Source organism: Odontesthes bonariensis, chromosome 8 (genome assembly GCF_027942865.1).
Source record: "Odontesthes bonariensis isolate fOdoBon6 chromosome 8, fOdoBon6.hap1, whole genome shotgun sequence".
NCBI lineage: Eukaryota > Metazoa > Chordata > Actinopteri > Atheriniformes > Atherinopsidae > Odontesthes > Odontesthes bonariensis.
In genome coordinates this window covers 6,972,867-6,993,990 of record NC_134513.1, presented here as the reverse complement: position 1 = coordinate 6,993,990, position 21,124 = coordinate 6,972,867, and the positions used below count along the sequence as shown (strand labels likewise).

The following is a 21,124-nucleotide window of genomic DNA, read 5'->3' as shown; positions in this document are numbered from 1 at the left end:
TCATTGTTGCTTGCTCTGTTCTAGGGGGTTTGTTGCCTTTACAGCAAATGGAAGGCACTCCACCTGAGGATGCTGCTGTTCCCTGTCTTGGCTTCCATGGAGCTCATGGAAAAGTCGGGAACTTCCTCCGAACAGAGCCATACCGCCAAACATAAATTGTATGCATTCAGAATAAGCTTCTGAAATTCATCTCTGTTCTCGTCTCATTTCGACGAGAGTGGTTCTGACAGAACAAAAAACAATGTTTGTATCTTTAGACATTGAAAAAGATCGTACTGGCTGAGAAGATCTCATGCCTTTTTATATATTCCAGTAGTGGTTCTCTCTGTGGTTCAGGGATAAACAGTGAATGCAGCAGTTTGTCACAGTTTTAGGTTAATACTCAAGGGGTAAGATGACTGTGATGAGCGAAGTCATTTCTTTGAGCAATGAGTTCTTGTTTTTTCTGACATTGTTTGTAATCCTAACGCCCGGGTCTCTGATTGTGTATGGGCCTGTGCATTGTGATCCCAATATTTTCTCCTGGGTGCTGACTTTATTGTGCATACCGGTGACGATCCCTCTTTTTTTTTTTTTTTTTTTTTTTTTTTTTAGCAGCAGCAGATGGGAACCAAACCTCATCATATCGGACAGCAGCAATCAGCACTCATTACCCAACACTGAGAAAAATGACAGTCGGCAGTTACAGAGCTGTCAGTATACCTTTTACTAAGCTGGTAAAAAGGAGTGTTCCTGTAAACAGACAAGTGTTCAGCTTTCCATTTAATGCAGCAATGCGGATAATGTCAACGCTGGACGTGCAGACTATTTTAACACGGCATCGCTCCCATTTTCTTTATCCAGTCCTCCACCCTTTTTATCCATCTTTACCATGCTTAATGCATTCTTTGATTTCCCCACAGTATTCTCTCTAATTGGGAAGCAAAGAAGAAGCCTAACAAAATTGGAGAGCAGCATTCTATGACTGTGCCAAGAGATAATGAGGTAAACACTTAACTTTTCTAACTACACTGAAGTGAATATCTTTAGGATGCATTTAGTTAAAGCTTCGTGGGTTAGGTTTGGCTTATTTAGTTGTAAACAGTCAACCTTGTCAACAAATGGCAACAATTGCAGATTTTCACCTGACATTGTTTTCCAGAAAGATCTTAAATGGTTACCAGCTTGTATGTAATTAGAATATCAAACGGTAACAGATGTTGTTCTATTAAGTGGTCATGTGGATCCAAAAGCCTATTTCACAGTATTATGAGCTGTCGTGGCGGGGAAATCAATGGGGTAATTCATGAAATTAATCATGGTTCAACTCCATGTAGGTGTGTCGGTTTACAAATGCCACTGGAAAGACATGGAAGGGGAAATTAGGTGCATTATTCAATTTGTAACTCCCCTGGATGGCAGTGCCTCTCAGAAAGATCACTCAAACCACCTACCATGGCCAGAACTTTGTCAGAGCAGCTACAATAAATCTTCACTGTCACTTGCATCTAAGAGGATTTAATTTTTTCCCCCCTTTTTTTTGTTTTGAGGCTTTTTATGTTCAACCTTGAGAGCTTCTGACATAGGACCTGCAGATCCCGGGAGAGTTTTTCCTCTGATCTCTTAATCTTGAAAAGGACAGCCTAATTGGAGTTAAACCAAGACAAAGCTCTCATAATGCTTATACCCTTCACTAAATATGGATAGAATAAGAGAGAGAAAAAAATATTTCAAGGTAGATTATTTCAGTCTAGCTTCAGGGGAAAAAAATGCACTCTAGGTTTTACTGTCTGTAGTGAAGAGCTGGATCAACACCTTTAAGTCTGAAGATCCATCGTTCTCTCAAGGTTTAGAATGAGTTGTTGCCACAAGTGAAGTTTTATTGAGTGATATTCAACAGTGAGGGCAGGATAGAGCCTGAGACTAGCAGGCATAAGCAATAATGAAGATACTGCAGCAGACGATTGTGGTGAGGAGAGAGATGAGTTGGAAGGCAAGCTGTCGATTTCGAAGTCGATCTACATTCCAACTCTCACCATGGTTACATGGCCATGAGCATCAGACACTGATGAGAATATTGATACAGTGCATAGAAGGGTCCAGAAAAGGCTTCAGCTATAGGTAGACTGTACTAAAACGCCTTTAGATAAGAGGTAGGGAGCTCAGATATCCAGAGCAACCTCAGCTGCTGCTTCTTGTCAACCAGCTTTGTGTTATATGTGCATCTTTGGTTTCTTCTAAGATCAGAATCTTTAGCTTTTTACTAAAAAGTTTTGACGTCATTATTAGTTTTACCCAACATACCCACATACTTTCAAAAGAATACTAAGAAGTTAGTGAATCTTAGAATTAGGTGTCTCTGGCTCTTTTAAAGAGCATTGATCTTTGTTATGCACATGCTTGGTCCCTGGAGCCCCCGGGGGCTCAGATACAGCAGTTCACAACTTTGGTTTCCAGCCCTGCATCCACAACATTCTGCTCGCCATGCAGAAAAGATGAGCAAAAGCCAAGAATATTTCTTGAAATGCAGTTTCTCAGAAGATATGATATGAATATAGTTTGTTCGACCCTGCACCAACTGACCTTTCAAGCTTTCAACTTATTGTACTGGTATGAGAACAGTTTTACCGTTTGACATATCAGAATCTCTTTTTTTTTTTTCTATAATCATTGGAAATTATTTGCCATAAGTTTTTTTTAATGTCATATCCATCATCATGAAGGAGCATTTTTGTTACTCAGCACATTTGTCATTTCCAACAAAGGCTTTCCTGTTGGAAACAATATCCCGAGAATCCATCATATTTTGCCCAAGTATTTAAGTATCTCATTGTCTGGGCTGTCAGCCAAGTCATAATAGCCTGCTGAAGGGCTGCATGTTTAATTGCTTGCTGGTCTTATGTCATTTGCAGCCAGAATTAGAAAATTAGGTGTTTTGTTGCAGAACTGAGGCCCATTTAAACAAGTTAAACTGGATTAGGCAAATGGTCATAACATAATGTATTGGAGGACTCTGTAAATTGATGTCTTACTTGAGGTAAACTGCTATTGCATCAAGTATAAGACTAAAGAATGAAACATTACATGATAATTTGTCATCTACTCTATGCACAGTACATAAATAGCTCAGATGGGCCTAATACATGGAGCCCTCAAGCAGCTCAAGGTTCTCTGAGGTATTTCACACATAGATGTTAGCAGCAGACGTTCGAGCTCTTTTGACCAACTTAGCTCACTGGGAGCAACAAGCCTCGCTGTTTTGGAAATGTTTTGACCGAATCCAAAAGTTATTGTAACTTGATCCTTATCAAAGTTTGTCAGAGTACATAAACAGGGATTTTTCATACTGTACATGTTAAAAACAACGTTTTGTAAAAACACACATGCTAATGCAACATATGAATGTCTGATTTTTATCAACTTGCAAGCATTTGCTGAACTAAGGAGAAAGCAAATATAGTTGAATGAATATTTTTTTTGGCTTGATTGTGTTTTTTTTTTTTTTTCAATCTATTGTACATATTTTGTTTCTTCATTTAAGAACCTCATTTTTTTTCTTTCTGCTATGAAAGAACCTTGCAAGTGAAACTACATGAATACTTTGCTGCAACTAGAAGTTCAGTGTTACAGGCCTGTTTAAAATCGATGCAAGGTTAAGACTTTTGAGTATTCTTGTGTGATCCACATCGATCAGTCATTCACAGTGAAGGGGACAGCCAATCTTTTTTGTTGAGTGCTGGATATGGTATCAGCAGCGTTAGCCATTTTTTTTCATCTAATGCTGTCATCACATGTGTTATAGTTTTTTTAGTGCCATATTGGTGAAAGCCTGGGTCAAGACAAATCTTGGTTTTTTTCTGTGGGGGGGCTTCTCTCCTGGAGACGCATTGATTGCTTTTTTTTTTTAAAAAACAAAAAAAAACTGTTTTGTCTGTGCTTGTTTGGATGCTGTGCTTATGTGAGAAGGAAAGTTGTTTGTGCATCTGGGAGAAGCTGACTGAGCTTTTCCAGAGTCAAAGTAATGCCTGAAATAATACCTTAGTGTTATTTTGTTGTCAACCGTTTAGTATTAGAAGTGAGCAGTAAAAGGTTAAAGAGTGTGTAAATCTTGACTAAAATGGTGGTAGCATTTAGCATACCCTCTAAATGCACGCCCAAAACGTGGCGCAGTGAGTCATTTGCAGCTCCTCTTTTACTGTTTGTTCTGCACATTACAACAGGAGGGACACTAATTCATATTTGGACATTCTGTTCTGCAGCCAGTTGTGGTGACGACAAATGATAATGAACGATTGTGAACACTCAGTTAATAATACTGTAACCACAGCACCACTGTGACTCCCTCAGCTGAATTCCAACATGTATTACAAGCAAGAGTTAGATTTTGACAAGATCTCATACACTTGATTGGCCTCATTTCCTTTCTACCAAGAAAGTTCATGGGATTTGCATGGTATTTTTGTTAATTTTGTTTGGAGTTTAGAACATCCAAAAAGAGACAGCGGAGTGCAGAGTATGTTGAGTGCTGTCCATATATCCAGTAATGAATGCTGGCGTCTTCACCTTGCAAAATGGACATACCGTATATGTTTTGCCATATTTATTCTATGAAGAAATGCCCGTAGATTATTGTATAATGGTTTTACCATCACCCTTTTAGATCTTTCCTGCTGTTCAGACCTGCCCTGGAGGAGGAGAAAGGATCCTTGAAGTGAGGTAAATCCCCTTCAGCTGCGGTACTTTAACAAAGTAGCACTCAAAGCTCAGAGATGGAAAGAGACAGCAGGTAAGAAAATTCAGCTTTTTATTGCTCTGTTGATAGGTGGTGTATATGTTTTTATATATATATATATATATATATATATATATATATATACATAGGCTGAGCTTGAGTCTTGAAGAATGTGTGTAGAGCTTTTTGTATGTATGCCTTTAGGGTTTTGTGGTGAAGGTCTATCACTTGGCATGCACATGCATGCATGCGCACACACTCCCACACATACACATGGGGAAACAGGGACGTGAACATCCTTCATTGAGCATGTCTCAAGCTCAGTCAAGCATTAATTTCTCCCAGTGACCTAGAAATGAGTGACAAGACAGACAAGAGCTAAAATTGCTCACTCCTCTCCTTGAGGTTCATGGATTTTTGCCATGATTCAAAATGTATCTGTAAGAAACTGGACTCTTATGGGAGAAAACAATATTGAACAATGTCACATAAACACTGAAGCTTTTTAAAAAAAAATAAGACTTAAAGCTCCAAGTGTCATGGAATCCACAAAAGACGGATAGATAGATAGATACTTTATTGATCCCGAAGGAAATTCAAGCAGCCAGTATAAAGCAATACAAATGTTTATACAATTATAAACACTTTAAAAACAATCTAAGAATTTAGAAAACAATTTAAAAAACAGTTTAAAAATATAAACTGACCAGTGAAGTAAGACGAAAGCAAAATATAAAGTGACCAGTGAAATTCAGAAGTGCCATCACTGAGAGTTGTTGTACAGCCTGATGGCCAGAGGAACAAAAGAGTTTTTGAGTCTGTTGGTGGAGCAGGATTGAGACATTCAAAAGGAAAGGAATAAAAGTGTAGTTCCATTCGATTTACCGAACTTTAAATGAATCATGAATATAGAATAGTTCAAAGATTTCTGCCTCCAGGAAAGGACTAATTTCAGAACAATATAGAAATATTAAAATGTTTTGTGCACCAGCCAACAAGTTAATGCATTTAATCTCCATCTAACCTGGCGTACTCGCCAAGCATGTTGTTTATTTAGACTAATACAGTCTAAACAAGGTGTGAATTTAATTACTTTTAACATCATCAAATAAAGTGAAAATAGTTAACCCACAATTATCGAACCTAACACTTTTGTATTTACCTACTATAGTCTCTCCATTTCCTTTGATGGTGTACACCTATCAACTTCCAATACAACTGTCATCGCCAGAAATACTCAGATGACACTTCGGTCTGTTTGCTGTATCAGTGATGGATAAGTGAGAGGCTGAGCAAAGGGAACAGCAATGAGCCAACACTATTTCTATCCTGGCAGAAGAGGTAGAGGTTGCGGAAAACTAAAGATACTTGGGTGTTCACCTGAACAACTGACTGATATGGAACTCTGAAACTGCCTCCAAGGAGGGACAGAGCAGACTTTACTTCTTGAGGAAGCTTAGCTTTTAGTATTTGCAGCCAGTTGTTGGAATGTGTATCATGCATTGGTACTATGGTGCATTTGGATGAAACTTACTCAAGGTAGAGTCAAGGTAACTTGAATATATCTAGTACTGAATTGTATCCATGGAAAAAAAGTAGTCATATGTCCTTGGAAAATTAAGTGACTGTGGACACAAGTACAGTGACCCATAATCTTGTTCTCGTACAATGTGCTTTAATGGAACAAAGTCACAATTGACATTCTTATAAAATCATTAAATATCTGAAATTATTTAAAAAATTGTCTCCCATATTTAAAAAACAAAAACAAACAAAAAAAACCGCATTTGACAGTTCAGGACCAGATTGAAACGTCTTTAATGGAACAAAAGGAACAATCAAGAATCAGAGATGCCCTCTCTGTTACCCGTGCCAACATGAATCCATCTGACATGTTGACTCACAGAGGCTGGAAATGGGAAGGAGATGAGGTTTCGACCCACTGAGTCGCATCTTGGCTGGTTCTGTCTTATACATAAACATGATCAACTGTGAATGTATGTGTTTTTGTGTGCAATCATCTGCAAAAGAGTGTTGCTATAATTGCACACCACAGACAAATGTTTTTCAGGATATTTTAAATGTTTTGCATGAAATGTTTTCAATTTCCTCGCTTGGCAATGTGAGAGGTTATGCAGGCATGGGAAAAGAGACCGTATGGAAAATTTGATATGCAATTCTGTTCTGGCTCAAAATGTAATGTTATAAGTTTTGAGCAATGCTGTATGTCGGAGTTTAATATTCGGGTAGATTGGCATGATTTCTACAGTTAAAGTGTTTTATTGGGATGAGGAGATGCCGATGAGTCTACACCAATACCAGGGCTGTACTCAGTTTGTACATGTTTGAGCTAAAGGAAAACACGTTCACAATAGCAATTATATCATAATGATATTTAGAAAACAATGTTCACCACCTCCTGTACCTGAGCCAAACATGTTATTATGCTAATATTTGCCAATTAGAAGAAGTACAGCTGGAAATGTTGACGTTACTGCAAAAAAAAAGTCAACAATCAAAGTTGTTGAAACATTTGTCACTTCATGGTTGGGTTTTGACAAAAACATTACTTTGAAATCATTGGAAAACGATCATTGTATTAGCTAAAAGAAATTATTTTTACAGTGGGACCGTCTCCTTAATGGATGCCATTTTAGAGGTTGTCAAAATTCTACGTAAACACAACACGTTATGACAAAACTTTGTCATTTCCTGGTTACCTTAAGGCTGTGACATCATTTGGTTAGGGTTGGAAAAGTATTTTTACATTACAGTATGTCACAGATGCCATTTTTACCCATCACACACATATTGTAATGTAATTGCGGTTTTTCTGCCTGCATTCACCAATGCCACAAAGACAGGTTTTGAGGGGGACAGCCTCACTTTTTGCTTGATCCATACAGGCTGCCCAATTATGAAATATTACTTTAGCTCATAATGGCTTGCACAGAAGACTTATGGTGTCATTTCTAGGGGCAGAAGTCTCTTTAGAAATTATGCTTCCCTCAGTTGAATCTTTTGAGCTTTTGATTTTGACTTTGGATCTCACATTACATGTAAACATAAAACTTTATTTCCACTAATGAGGATGTAAGTACCACAACAGTGGGGTTAACATAACCGTATGAAGGCGCTCTCAGTCTGTGTAAACATGCTGGTTTGGGAATGCCTCGTTAATCTTCAGGAGAAGCTGGATGACATAACTGCAGGAAGAATGAAAGATGTGGCTATCCTGCCGTCATAGTCAAGTCAACCCTCTGAACGTCAGTGTTTAGAGGTTTATTGGTACAATTACTTCGTCTTCCTTATTCTCCACGTGCTTTCTAATCTTTTTTTCATGTAATTTTGTGTCACCCGCTTGGCACATTTGAATACATGAGACTCGAAACGGACAGTCATTCAACAGGATCTGTTGCAATGAACCTGCAAGGACTCTAACGTAAATTTTCAACCTTGAGTTGGCAATTTCACACAACTCAGCATCTCATGTCGGACTAAATCTCAAGCTTCCCACTGCTCAGGATGTGAAATATTCATATTGTCTTTTCCACTACGCTGAGCAGTAGTTGAGTTGTGTTGCTAAATCATGTATTTATTCAACACAAGCGGGTACAGTGAATGTTTTTTTTTTGTTTTTTTTTCGACCAGTCAGATCAAACTACTGCCATTAAAATGTATGAGAGGGCAGGGTTGTGCTCAGAAGATCAGAATGCAATGGATGGGAAGAATGAGACATAAAAATGAAGAGGTGGGGAAGGAGGATGAAAGAAATGAGGAAGGACCATTGAGGATGGATATCTTTCAATAGTTCCACCCAGTATACTGCATGTTTGTGATATGTCTGTTTGGAAAAATACACCCTCAATTAGAAAATGGAAAATCTAATATTGATTTAACGTTCCAGTTCCCATGTTTTCTGTGTCCACATGTCCATACAGCGGACACGCACATAGGTGCAGGCTTGACTAGTCAGGGTGTAAATATTTACAGATGGTGATCAGAATTGATTCTTTTTTTTGTTTAGGATTTAATTACAATGGATTACCTAAGATTGCACTGAATGTCCCATACACTGGTTTATGTTATATATATATATATATATATATATATATATATACATGTGTGTGTGTGTGTTTGTATAACATGCAATATTTGTTTATATTTGGGATGAAAAGAAGTAGAAAGATTTTGAAAATGTATCTTCCCCAACTTACATCCTATCCCATATAGATTAATTAGTATTTCAGCCCCACTTTCTATGTGATTCTGACCTTTCCATCCGGTCACCATTTCCTGCTCATATAATTGCACGTACTGCTGCTGTGTCACACAGGGAAAGAAAATTGCTAATGTCAGTTTGAGCATTTTTACAAATGAATATAATCTATCTTCAGATTGAACCAAATGCGTGCAAAACCTTAGAGTGCTTGTTTGTGCTGCACAAGTTTCTGTGTTGTGTTTCTTTCTCTGAAAAGGTGTCATACATGTTTCGTGTAAATTTTTCTTTTCTTTTCATTTGGATAAGTGAAGCACACTGAAAATGCAACATTTACACATTAACACCACGCTGTTCTGATGCACATCTTAGAAAATAGTAGTCTGCTTAAGGCCCCAGCAGACAAAGAGCAACATTACGCATTCATCTGAAGTACTATCTATAATATTCCAATGAATTTTCTTTGACCTCTCTTTGGTATTCCTCTCCTGAGGAACACAGCTCATGTGGTATCAGCAAGCTTGTAAATTTTGAACTGCCAGTTTTTTTTTTTTTTTGTTGCTTCATAATTGACTTGGATGTTTTATTAGAACAACGGTGTGCTGTAGGAGTTGGTGATGGTGACCCAGAATTGTGGGGCTGCGGGCCATAAAACCAAAAATAATACACTGTAAAGCACCAAGATCCTTTGTAGAAGTGAGGACTTTTACAATAATTCATTGTGGTTTTGTCACAATGTGTTACCCTTAAAACTCAACATACTCATTTGTCCCACTTCATCATAAAAGTTCATGCAGGACTGAAACAATTTAATTTAAACAAAGGTGACATCTGTGACAATGGAAAAAAAAAACGAGCATGGCTTTATACACTTGTTCTGATACATAGTCTCTGAATAGCTGGTGTTTTTCAATGCAAGATACACCAATGAATATTGGGGTGGGGGTTGGGCTGTTGGTGTTGGAGACAGTTTAAAAAAGATGGTAACTTGACTCCCTGGTAACTATAACAACCATTCATGAAGCACAGCCAGAAAAACTTTAGCCTGAGAGCCAGATTGCTTGGCTGGAAGTTCATGTTTTTAATGAATTCCAACTTACACTTTGAAAACCAGAAAGGTGGAAGAATGTGTGAACAAACAGCAAAACCTAGTTCCAAGTACACAACATATTACGCAAGATGTTTCCAAATAGGAAAACGGTACTGGTTACATTTGTGTTAATAGTCTGAACTAAAGAGAATACATAGATAAACTGTTTTTATTTATTTATTTCTTTATTTGTCAAATGTGGTTTGAATAAAACCTTTTTTTGAATAGACACAAGAAAAAAGGAAATGATTTTCAACTTATTTGTATTGAGGAAATATAAAGAAATGTGGATATTGATGTCAACAACACACTTTTAAGAAAATGGGAAAGTGGTAAAGACGTTTATTAGACGTTTAAAAGTTCTGGAAGAATCCACAATCGGAAGATCAATTGAAGACAGATGTAGGTGTCAGGATTAGGTATAAAAGGAACAACACAACACATCGCGAAAGAACAGAAACACAGCTGACTTCTCTGGAAACAAACCTCATCTCAGATGAACAGAAAGACGGTGGACTTGTGTTCTGTAGTCATATGAGTTGACATTTTAGCTGCTTGTGGGGAAAACAGCCATCTGTTTCTACATGCCAAGATGCAAAATCACAGCATCTGTGATCATATGGGGGTACATCAGTACCCATGGCATAGATTATTTGCATATATGTTTGAGTACCATTGCACAAGCGCACTGTATATTGTCATTTTTTAAATACGTATAATACCATCAAGGCGACATCTTTTGCTGGGAGGTCTTTGGTAATTTCAGCAGAACAGTGTGCTTGAACGGCTTGCCTGCTGTACAGATCTGTGCTCTATTGAAAATTCATGGCTGTGTAACCAGGTTGAAATTATATATTTATGTTAACATATAAAATGTCACCAAATCCTGATCAATATTGTTTTCTATATGGTTTATATATGTTTTATTGCCCATATCTATGCCTAGGTGTTGTATTCAGACCACAGTGTTAATACCTGTACTGTCGCTTTAAGAGGTCGCAGGCTTTATGCCGTCATTACGGTGCTTCTCTCAGTTCGCGCCAGACTAGCTGAGAGGAGGTAATGTATTGTTTTGGTCCTCATTTTTGAACATTTATTTCGGTTTTTGAGCAATGTAAACTTGTTTTATGCGTGTATAAATGTTAGGTTTTAGGCTGTGAACATGCAGTTAATGTGTCGGTCGAATATGAACTCTGTAAACAGACTTTTTACAAGTAGACAAAGTTTCCACATGCCAGTCTACAGGGTTTTCTTATCTGCTAACAGGAGCTTGAGACCTGTGTGCTATGTGGAGGAGACTGCATGTTGCAGCGCCTTATGTGCTTTTCTGTTGACTTGTACAGGTATGTGCGTTATGTTTATTATAATTCATTGGGCATAGTGTTTACATGTATTTACACTGGTTGCATTAGGCTTGTTAAAGAAATTCATATTATGAAATACATTGAGTATTTTATAATTCATGTAATTCATTTTCATATTTTTTATTTAAAAGTATTTTTGCTGTTGATACTAAAAGAGTGTATCAGTCATGTATTTATATGCAGTTCGCGCCAGACTAGCTGAGAGGAGGAGCTTGAGACCTGTGTGCTATGTGGAGGAGACTGCATGTTGCAGCGCCTTATGTGCTTTTCTGTTGACTTGTACAGACAAATCCATCATCTTGCCTCCAGTAAAAGAGTAACCAGCAGCTGGTCGTGGTCCGAGTCTTTCTTCATTCAACACAACAGAACACAACGCAGAATATACAAGGGTTAACGGACGTGCATACAAACTAATATAAAAACTGCAAAGGAAAATGCACGCCCGTTACAATGGTGCCGTGACCTTTCAAGGATTGGTCTGAAGATCGACGTCAGCTCGTTCACCGTGGGAAGCTGCATTCACTCACCATTCGCTATAGTCAGGTATTCCCTTGGACTGCAATCGGGTGATGTTTATTTTTTTTTTGTCTCTGTCAATATAACAGCACCTTAGAGAGTGATATACTGATGCAATTGATTGCTGGTTGATGTGATTATCCAGATCTGTTATTTGGTGCTATTCCTATTTAACCATTCAGATTTAATTTTATTAGCTGTGTTTGTTTTTTTCTCTCTCAAATATTTTTCTGTGCATGGTGTGACTGAAATATGGCAGAGGGTTACACATATTTTGTTGAGGGTGAGGGTAATATTGCTGAGAGTGACTCTGTCGGGGGCCAGTTTGGTGTGGGGAGGGGATTGTTCATTCAACCCTTAGAGTCCAGAACACCAGGGCCTAATGTCACAGCATTACACACCCCACAGCTTACCTCTACACGTTATGTAGATCGTACCATGCCAAGTCAATTTGAGAAGAGTCCAGACTTGGGATCACTCATTGAACAGTTAGCTGAAAAGCTAGGTGAATCCATTACAGCTAAACTGCAATCTGACAGGAGCACACACAACTCCAGTACTCCTGTACAGCCCTCAGAGATGACAATGCCTAACGTCAAGGTTGTCATGCAGTCTGATGCAAAGGAGCCTCCCATCTTCAGGGGTGATAGCTCAGACAAATTCACAGTTCATGAGTGGGAAAATCTAATGACTCTGTACTTAAAGAAGCGAGCTATTCCAGTTCATGAGCATTCACAAGAAGTCCTGGCAAGGCTTATGGGCAAGGCAGGGGATGTGGTGAGGATAAAGCTGCGAAACAACACATCTATCAACCACACTGCAAATCCCCATGTGATCTTTGATATTCTGAAACAACACTTTAGTGAACTGTCATACTCAAGCATGCCTTTGGCAGATTTTTACAACACATTGCCCATGCCAGGTGAAGACGCTATGGAGTATTGGATAAGGCTGAACAAAACAGTTGATGTGGCAGATGAATGTTTGAAAAGACAAGGCCGAAGCATTGATGACCCAGGCCATGAGGTCAGTATGATGTTCATCAAACACTGCCCAGACCAGTCTCTTGCAAGTGTTTTCAAGTTCAAGTCTGCAGAGAAATGGTCAGCTTGTGAGATCCAAGAGAGGCTTGATGAGCACATGCAGGAAAAGAAAACTCGAGCTGCAGCCGTTAGGCTACCTAAGCCAAGCACAGTAGAGCACAAAGTCCATTCCCAGTGTCATGTACCTATAGCTGATAATGCACCAGTCCCGAACACCAGTGTACCGTCAGTGCCATCTCTAGTACCCATGACTACTGCAAGTGTTGACAATGTCTGCATGAGGAGTTTGGTGAACTTGTTAGATAGACTGGTTACACAACATACACAAGTACCAGCTAACTTCAAGACACAAGCCACAGTGCCTCGCTCTTCTCAAAAAGTGTGCAGGGTTTGTGGGGCTTCTGATCATTCTACATTGTCTCACTGCAGGCAAGAGAACAGGTGTTTAAAGTGCCTATCGCCTGGTCACTGGAAGAGGGACTGCCCTAATCAGACCAACCAGCGCCGCTCTCCGCCTGCCAACAGCGCTGGTGGACAGAACCAACAGTTAAACTAGAAAACCCACACCTGGAGAGGGGCGGTGTGGGTATTGTGGATGAATCCCTCTCTGATGCACACGACCTAGCTCGTTTATATGAGGACTGCTGTGCCAAAGCACCTAAGGGGACCCAGATAGTCATTCAAGCCACACAGAAGATCACAGCCTTCAGTGAGTTATTTTATGCTCCTGTCCTTGTCAATCACAGTGTGCAGCTTAAAGGCATGTTGGACTCTGGCTCTATGGCATGTAGCATCAGCGAGCATGCAGTAGAGAAACTCAGCTCTGCAGGAGTTTTGCCTGAGAAGCATCACCCTAAAGAAAATGTTGTTTTGATTGGCTGTGGTGGTCTGCAGACTCGACCTGAGGGTTTCTATGACTTGGAGATGCAGCTTTACGGCGTTCGCTGTGTCGTACCGACCTTAGTTGTGCCTGGTCAGCATGACGATCTCATCTTGGGCTCAAATATCATCAAACACGTGATTCGTGCTCTGAAGGGTGATAATGACTATTGGAACATGGCATCCAGACCTGAGCATCAGACTGACCCCGATATTGAACAATTCTTGTCGATGTTCACCAATGTTGAGCGCTGGAGAGGGAGTGAGGTTCCTGACAAGATAGGCACTGTCAAGCTCACCCAAGCAGTGACACTCCTACCCAGGCATGAACATTTAGTTTGGGGTAGACTTCCTGCTAACGTGCCGATGTCACCTGGAAGCACAGTTGTTGTAGAGCCAACCAACTCCAAAGCCATGCCACGAGGTGTTCTAGTGGGTCGTCTTGTCACACCTCTCTGGGGTGATAGATGGGTACCGATGACAGTTGTGAACCCATCTGACAAAGCTGTCACATTGAAGAGGAATAGCAAAATGGCTGATGTCTTTCCATGCTTGGCAATCGAGGATCTAGACGCTTTCCAGGGCCTACATGTGGCTTCAGAGAAACAACCTGACACACTGAAACAGCAACCCGACACCTCGCCTAGTGCCTCTCTTGCCGATCAGTTGGCGAAGAACCTGTCAGAGTTAGGCTTAAGTGACATTGACATAGACTCATGTCAGGTCAGTGAAGACTGTAAGTCTCGGCTCACACAGCTGCTAATTGAATATCAAGACATCTTCTCCAAGCACTCGTTGGACTGTGGTGAGGTCAGGGGTTACACACACCGCATTCATCTCACCGATGATCGCCCTTTTCGCCTGCCATACAGGAGGGTCCCTCCTGCCCATTATCAGAAGCTGAGGCAAGTTCTCACTGAAATGGAGGAAAAAGGGATCATCAGGAAGTCTTCAAGCGAGTATGCTTCGCCACTGGTGATGGTATGGAAGAAAGACGGTGGGTTACGGATCTGTACGGATTTCAGATGGCTGAATGCCCGAACCTTAAAGGACGCCCATCCCTTGCCGCACCAGTCCGATTGTTTGGCTGCTCTTGGTGGCAATTGCCTCTTCAGCACGATGGACCTCACTTCCGGCTTCTTCAACATCCCAATGCATGAAGACGACAAGAAATACACGGCTTTCACGACTCCCCTTGGACTGCATGAATACAATCGCATGCCACAGGGACTGTGTAACAGCCCAGCGTCCTTCATGAGGATGATGATTGGGATCTTTGGGGACATGAACTTCACGAAACTCCTGTGTTATCTTGACGATCTTCTGGTCTTCGCATCGTCAGAGGATGAGGCCCTATCCAGACTCCACACAGTGTTTCAGAGGTTGCGAGAGAACAACTTGAAACTGGCCCCTAAGAAGTGCCATCTGCTTCGGGAACAAGTCGGGTTCCTTGGCCATGTCATTAATGGTGAGGGTGTTGCCGTCGATCCTGCCAAAGTGGAGGTTATCACAAAGATGACAGTGCGAGACCTCATGGAGGATGATGAGTGCACGCCTTCTCTTCGGAGAATCAAGTCATTTCTTGGCATGGTATTTTACTACCAGCATTTCATCCCAAACTGTTCCTCCATAGCAAAGCCCTTGTTCGCACTCACAGCTGGACAGAAGAGACGGGGACGGTCAGCTAAGGATAGGAAGCTTCTAGGTGCTTATCGTAAGCTTACCCCTGCAGACTGGTCAGCGGAATGTGAAAAGGCTTTTGATGAGTTGAAAACCATGCTGTTGGAATGTGTTGTGCTGGCCCATCCGAACTTTGACGAGCCATTCATCCTATCAGTTGATGCGTCATTGGACGGACTTGGAGCCGTGCTCTCTCAAGTGCCACAAGGAGAGTTCAAGGCCAGACCTGTTGCTTTTGCAAGCAAGACCCTCAGTGCGTCACAACGGAAATATCCAGCTCACAGACTGGAATTCATGGCTTTGAAGTGGAGCGTATGTGAAAAGTTCAGTCACTGGCTGAAAGGCCGTAGCTTCACCATCTGGACGGATAATAATCCACTCACTTACCTCCTAACGAAACCAAAGCTTGACGCATGTGAAATCCGCTGGGTGTCTAAGCTTGCATCTTACTCCTTTGATCTCAAACACCTGCCCGGAAAAAGAAATGTGGTGGCTGACGCCTTGAGTCGCGATCTCTTTGCAAAACCCATCGGTCAGAGACTGCTGAAGGAATCATATCCCACTCTGATGCAGGAAGCTAATGGGATAGAGGAGGACTCTGTGCAGGATGTTTTCAGAGTCAGCTGCCAGTCTCAAAGCTACAGATCAGGGAGCCATCCAGCACCTATGGTGGCGTGTGATTCAGCCGAGATCAGAGCTCTTTGTCAGGCACACTGTGACTGGCTTGATGCAGCGGAGTCCAGAGCGCTCTGTCTGGCCCATCATGTCCAGCAGCTGTCGAGTGGTCAGGAAGCTTCAAGTCCTATGTTCTCTGCCCAGGAGCTGCAGCTGAGCCAAGAGCAAGACCCCTGCATCTCTAAGGTGCTGCCCTTCGTTGCAGCCAGGAAGCGACCATCCAGGCGTGAAAGGCATGGCGCTGACTCGAAAGTCCTCAGGTTGTTCAAGCAATGGGACAAGCTGGAAGTCCATGATGGAGTGTTGTATCGGGTGACAAGAGATCCCGTATCCAAGCAGAGAAGATCTCAATATGTGTTGCCTCTGAGTCTAAAGGAAAAGGCACTGTTAGGCATTCACAATCTGGCAGGTCATCAGGGTCAAGACCGTACTCTTTCATTGGCAAGGCAGCGATTTTACTGGCCTGATATGGAGAGGGATGTGAGGGCACATGTCAGATGCTGTCAGAGATGTGTGTTTGGAAAGTCACCAGAACCTGCTGCCCGTGCACCCCTGGAAAGCATCAAGAGCTCTGCCCCGATGGAGTTAGTGTGCATGGATTTTTGGTCGGCGGAGGACAACAAGCAGCGGTCTGTGGATGTCCTAGTGGTCACCGATCATTTCACCAAACTTGCTCATGCATTCCCTTGTGCCAATCAGACGGCGAAACAGGTTGCCAAAAAGCTCTGGGACAATGTGTTCTGTGTTTACGGTTTCCCTCAGAGACTACATTCTGATCAGGGCACCAATTTCGAGAGCAACTTGATTGCAGAGCTCCTTCATCTGGCCGGTGTTGCAAAATCTCACACAACAGCTTACCATCCCATGGGCAATGGGGGAACAGAGCGATTCAATCGCACCTTGGGCAACATGCTTCGTACCCTTCCCCTTAAAGAAAAACACCAGTGGCCACAACAAATCCAGACCCTCACGTTTGCCTATAACGCCACAGTTCATGAGACTACGGGTTATGCGCCCTTCTTCTTGATGTTTGGCCGTGTACCAAGGTTGCCGGTGGATATTCTGTTCAAGCAGGTTTTGAACGATCCAAGAGTTGCTGACTATGACTCATACGCCAAGTCCCTGCTTGCCTGCCTCAAAAGTGCAATGGAAATCGCTCAGAAACATTCTTCCACTGAGCAGCAGCACCAGGCCCGGCAATATAACAGACGTGTCAAGGGTACCTACCTGTCCATGGGAGATCGTGTTTTGGTAGCAAATAAGGGAGAACGAGGGAAGAAGAAGTTGGCCGACAAATGGGAGGATGGAGTGTACACAGTTGTTGGTGCAAACCCCAATATCCATGTCTACAAAATACAGGATGCAGAGGGACACACAAAAGTTGTGCACAGAAATCTTTTGTTGGAAGTCAACTTCTTGCCACTACCTGGGATGGACGAGAGCCAGGATACCCATGCAAATGATCAGTCTTTGACCAGCGACGAGTCTGATCAGGAGGACTGCGACTGTGGTGATGATGCAGCCTCAGTGTCTGAGATGTTGACTCAAGACGACAGTGCACAGATCCTGTCTGATCCCAGAGATGGAGAAAGGCTTGGAGTTTTGTCACCTGAAGCCCCACCTGAATCTGAGTCGGCTGATTCAGAAGAGCTGGTCCAGTCTCAATCAGTGCACGATCCTGCTGGTGCCAATGCTGACTGTCCATCCATCTCACCTGCACCACAGTCAGATCCCTCACACTCACCGCATGCTAACGCTTTGGTTCACACTGACCCGCACGTACACACTACAGCTGATGGTCATGTTAGAACACGTGCAGGGAGAGTAGTGAAATCAGTGAACAGACTGATAGAATCCATGGTTCAGAAACCACTTTTGAGGGGTTCAAACATTTTATTTGGGAGCCGTGCTCAATCTCTCCTTGCTTTGCAGAGATGAATTTTGATGGTTGGGACATGTTTTTTTATTTTTTTTTTTGGACTGAGTTATGAGCATTAAAAACGTGCAAATGTCTATGGGACAAGTATTGTGGGCCAAGTGTTGTGTGGCGTACCAGGCGTCGCATTAAGCTAAGGGGATTCAGAGACCTGATCAACCTCTTTCTTCCCTGAACCTTGTATGTGAGGTAACTTTTAAGTTGACTGTGGACTAGGTCCTTTGGTTCATTTGTGCCAGATTGTCAGTGTTAGACATTGTACGCTCTTTTTAGTCTTGAGACTTTCCATTATCAGGATGTTGGTGAATTTTAGGAGGGGTGTATGTAACCAGGTTGAAATTATATATTTATGTTAACATATAAAATGTCACCAAATCCTGATCAATATTGTTTTCTATATGGTTTATATATGTTTTATTGCCCATATCTATGCCTAGGTGTTGTATTCAGACCACAGTGTTAATACCTGTACTGTCGCTTTAAGAGGTCGCAGGCTTTATGCCGTCATTACGGTGCTTCTCTCAGTTCGCGCCAGACTAGCTGAGAGGAGGTAATGTATTGTTTTGGTCCTCATTTTTGAACATTTATTTCGGTTTTTGAGCAATGTAAACTTGTTTTATGCGTGTATAAATGTTAGGTTTTAGGCTGTGAACATGCAGTTAATGTGTCGGTCGAATATGAACTCTGTAAACAGACTTTTTACAAGTAGACAAAGTTTCCACATGCCAGTCTACAGGGTTTTCTTATCTGCTAACAGGAGCTTGAGACCTGTGTGCTATGTGGAGGAGACTGCATGTTGCAGCGCCTTATGTGCTTTTCTGTTGACTTGTACAGGTATGTGCGTTATGTTTATTATAATTCATTGGGCATAGTGTTTACATGTATTTACACTGGTTGCATTAGGCTTGTTAAAGAAATTCATATTATGAAATACATTGAGTATTTTATAATTCATGTAATTCATTTTCATATTTTTTATTTAAAAGTATTTTTGCTGTTGATACTAAAAGAGTGTATCAGTCATGTATTTATATGCAGTTCGCGCCAGACTAGCTGAGAGGAGGAGCTTGAGACCTGTGTGCTATGTGGAGGAGACTGCATGTTGCAGCGCCTTATGTGCTTTTCTGTTGACTTGTACAGACAAATCCATCATCTTGCCTCCAGTAAAAGAGCAACCAGCAGCTGGTCGTGGTCCGAGTCTTTCTTCATTCAACACAACAGAACACAACGCAGAATATACAAGGGTTAACGGACGTGCATACAAACTAATATAAAAACTGCAAAGGAAAATGCACGCCCGTTACAGCTGTTTATGAGGAGGAGAATCACACAGCATAGTTCACAGACTGTTAAGCAGCTGACATTTTGAATTTATTTAGAAGAGACTCCAACAATGGTTTCCTCAGAGTCAAAATGATTTATGTGCACAGAGAGGAACTAAGGTTCAATCAGGAGTTCAGCCTCCAGTCTGTTTAACTGGAGCGCTGTCCTTGTCCCATTATAAATGTATGGGAGCAGCATACTGCCTTCTGGCTTTTTGTACTTAAGACATCTGCAGAAACAATTCTAACTCGTATATCTTGGGTTATCTTGATGAATAGCCTCGTCAGATGATGTTTTACAAACCAAGAAGTAAATATCTGATTTTTTTTTTTTTCTACCGAAATAAAGGCTACGGCTACACGAAAACGAAACGAGGTTTTTTTTGAAAACGGGTACGAAAATTCTTGCGACCACACGGAAACGCGCTGCTGGTCCAGACGAAAACGATGAAACGATGCAGTACACTCGCCACTGTGTCACGCCACGCTGTGAGACAATAGAGAAGCGTTAAAATTGGCTCACAGCGTCAACGTGTGACTGACGCAAAAACGTTTTAGCTGTAACAATGGAAACGAAACGAGGCCGTTTTCAAACTTTCCCACTCTGGAACCCGTTTTCAAAAACTATCATTTTGGGGTAGTGGGAACGCCGGCTCCGTGTGGCCGCGACAGCGAAACGATAAGAAAAAGTATCGTTTACAGTGAAAAACGTTTCCGTGTAGCCGCAGCCAAAGTCTCGTGACCCTCCACATTAGTATTGCATCCCTATCCATTTAAATTCTGTCATTATATATGTTTTTTTCAAAACTTTAACTAACTTTGATTAGTCATTTCAAATGTCATGTAAAGATTTGTGGTGTTTGTTATGGCGCGGTGTCTTTGTAATGGCATAAAAGGAAATTTGTGATGAGGAAATTTGGAGCCCAAATTGGTTCTTCAGAGCTCAAAATTGACGAAAACTGAAACGGATTAGAAACTAATTGTGGAGAAACTGCATTAAAGGTGGGACGTGTGTTAGATCATAAAAAGACATTATTGCGAGAGGACACAGTGTCTCCCACACACACACACACACACACACACACACACACACACACACACACACACATCTATGCTGCAGACACGTTAGCAAGCATGTTGCTGATTGAGGCCAATTGAGCGTGAGCAAGTGCACAGGCAGGAGGCCAGCTGTTTTGGTGAAATTGCAGAGATGAGAAACACTCCGACTGTCAGCAATTTGGGGATGAAATCCCCCAACATAGGACACAAATATATACTCACACACACATGAAGGCAGGGCTTCATCTGTTCCAAGGGGGGTGAGGGGTTGAAATACCGAGACGGCACAGGAAAGCTTGAATTGTGGCATCTTTCAAAGAGAAGAATTGTTCATATTTCATCAAACGTGCATATTTTAAGCTTTCTAATCTTTTTCTTGAGAGGTAACTGCTGGTTAGATGGAGAGTTTGATTCAATGTACAAAATGAGCAGCTGATTTGACGTGATGCACGAAAATTAGGACGATCTTAAACCATTTAGAAGATTAGATTCTTAAGCTAATGTTAGAAGTATTTGAGTCATTCTAATAATTTGTGTGTACTGAGTCGACCTAACCAAGCCCCCCCCAAAGTCTGTGCATCTTTCTCACTTTTCCTTTATCTGTTTCCCTCACTTTCTCTTTTAGAACGG

At 41.4% G+C, this 21,124-nt stretch overlaps 1 long non-coding RNA gene across 1 annotated transcript in view; it reads left to right on the top strand.

Annotated features, from left to right (window-relative positions):
• The first annotated feature begins 618 nt into the window (after positions 1–618).
• Positions 619–21,124, top strand: part of LOC142385756 (uncharacterized) — a 79,576-nt gene continuing 59,070 nt past the window's right edge. The window contains exons 1-3 of the long non-coding RNA XR_012770225.1: positions 619–692; positions 903–984; positions 4,640–4,765. This is a non-coding gene — a long non-coding RNA (uncharacterized LOC142385756). The remainder of the gene's footprint in view (positions 693–902; positions 985–4,639; positions 4,766–21,124) is intronic.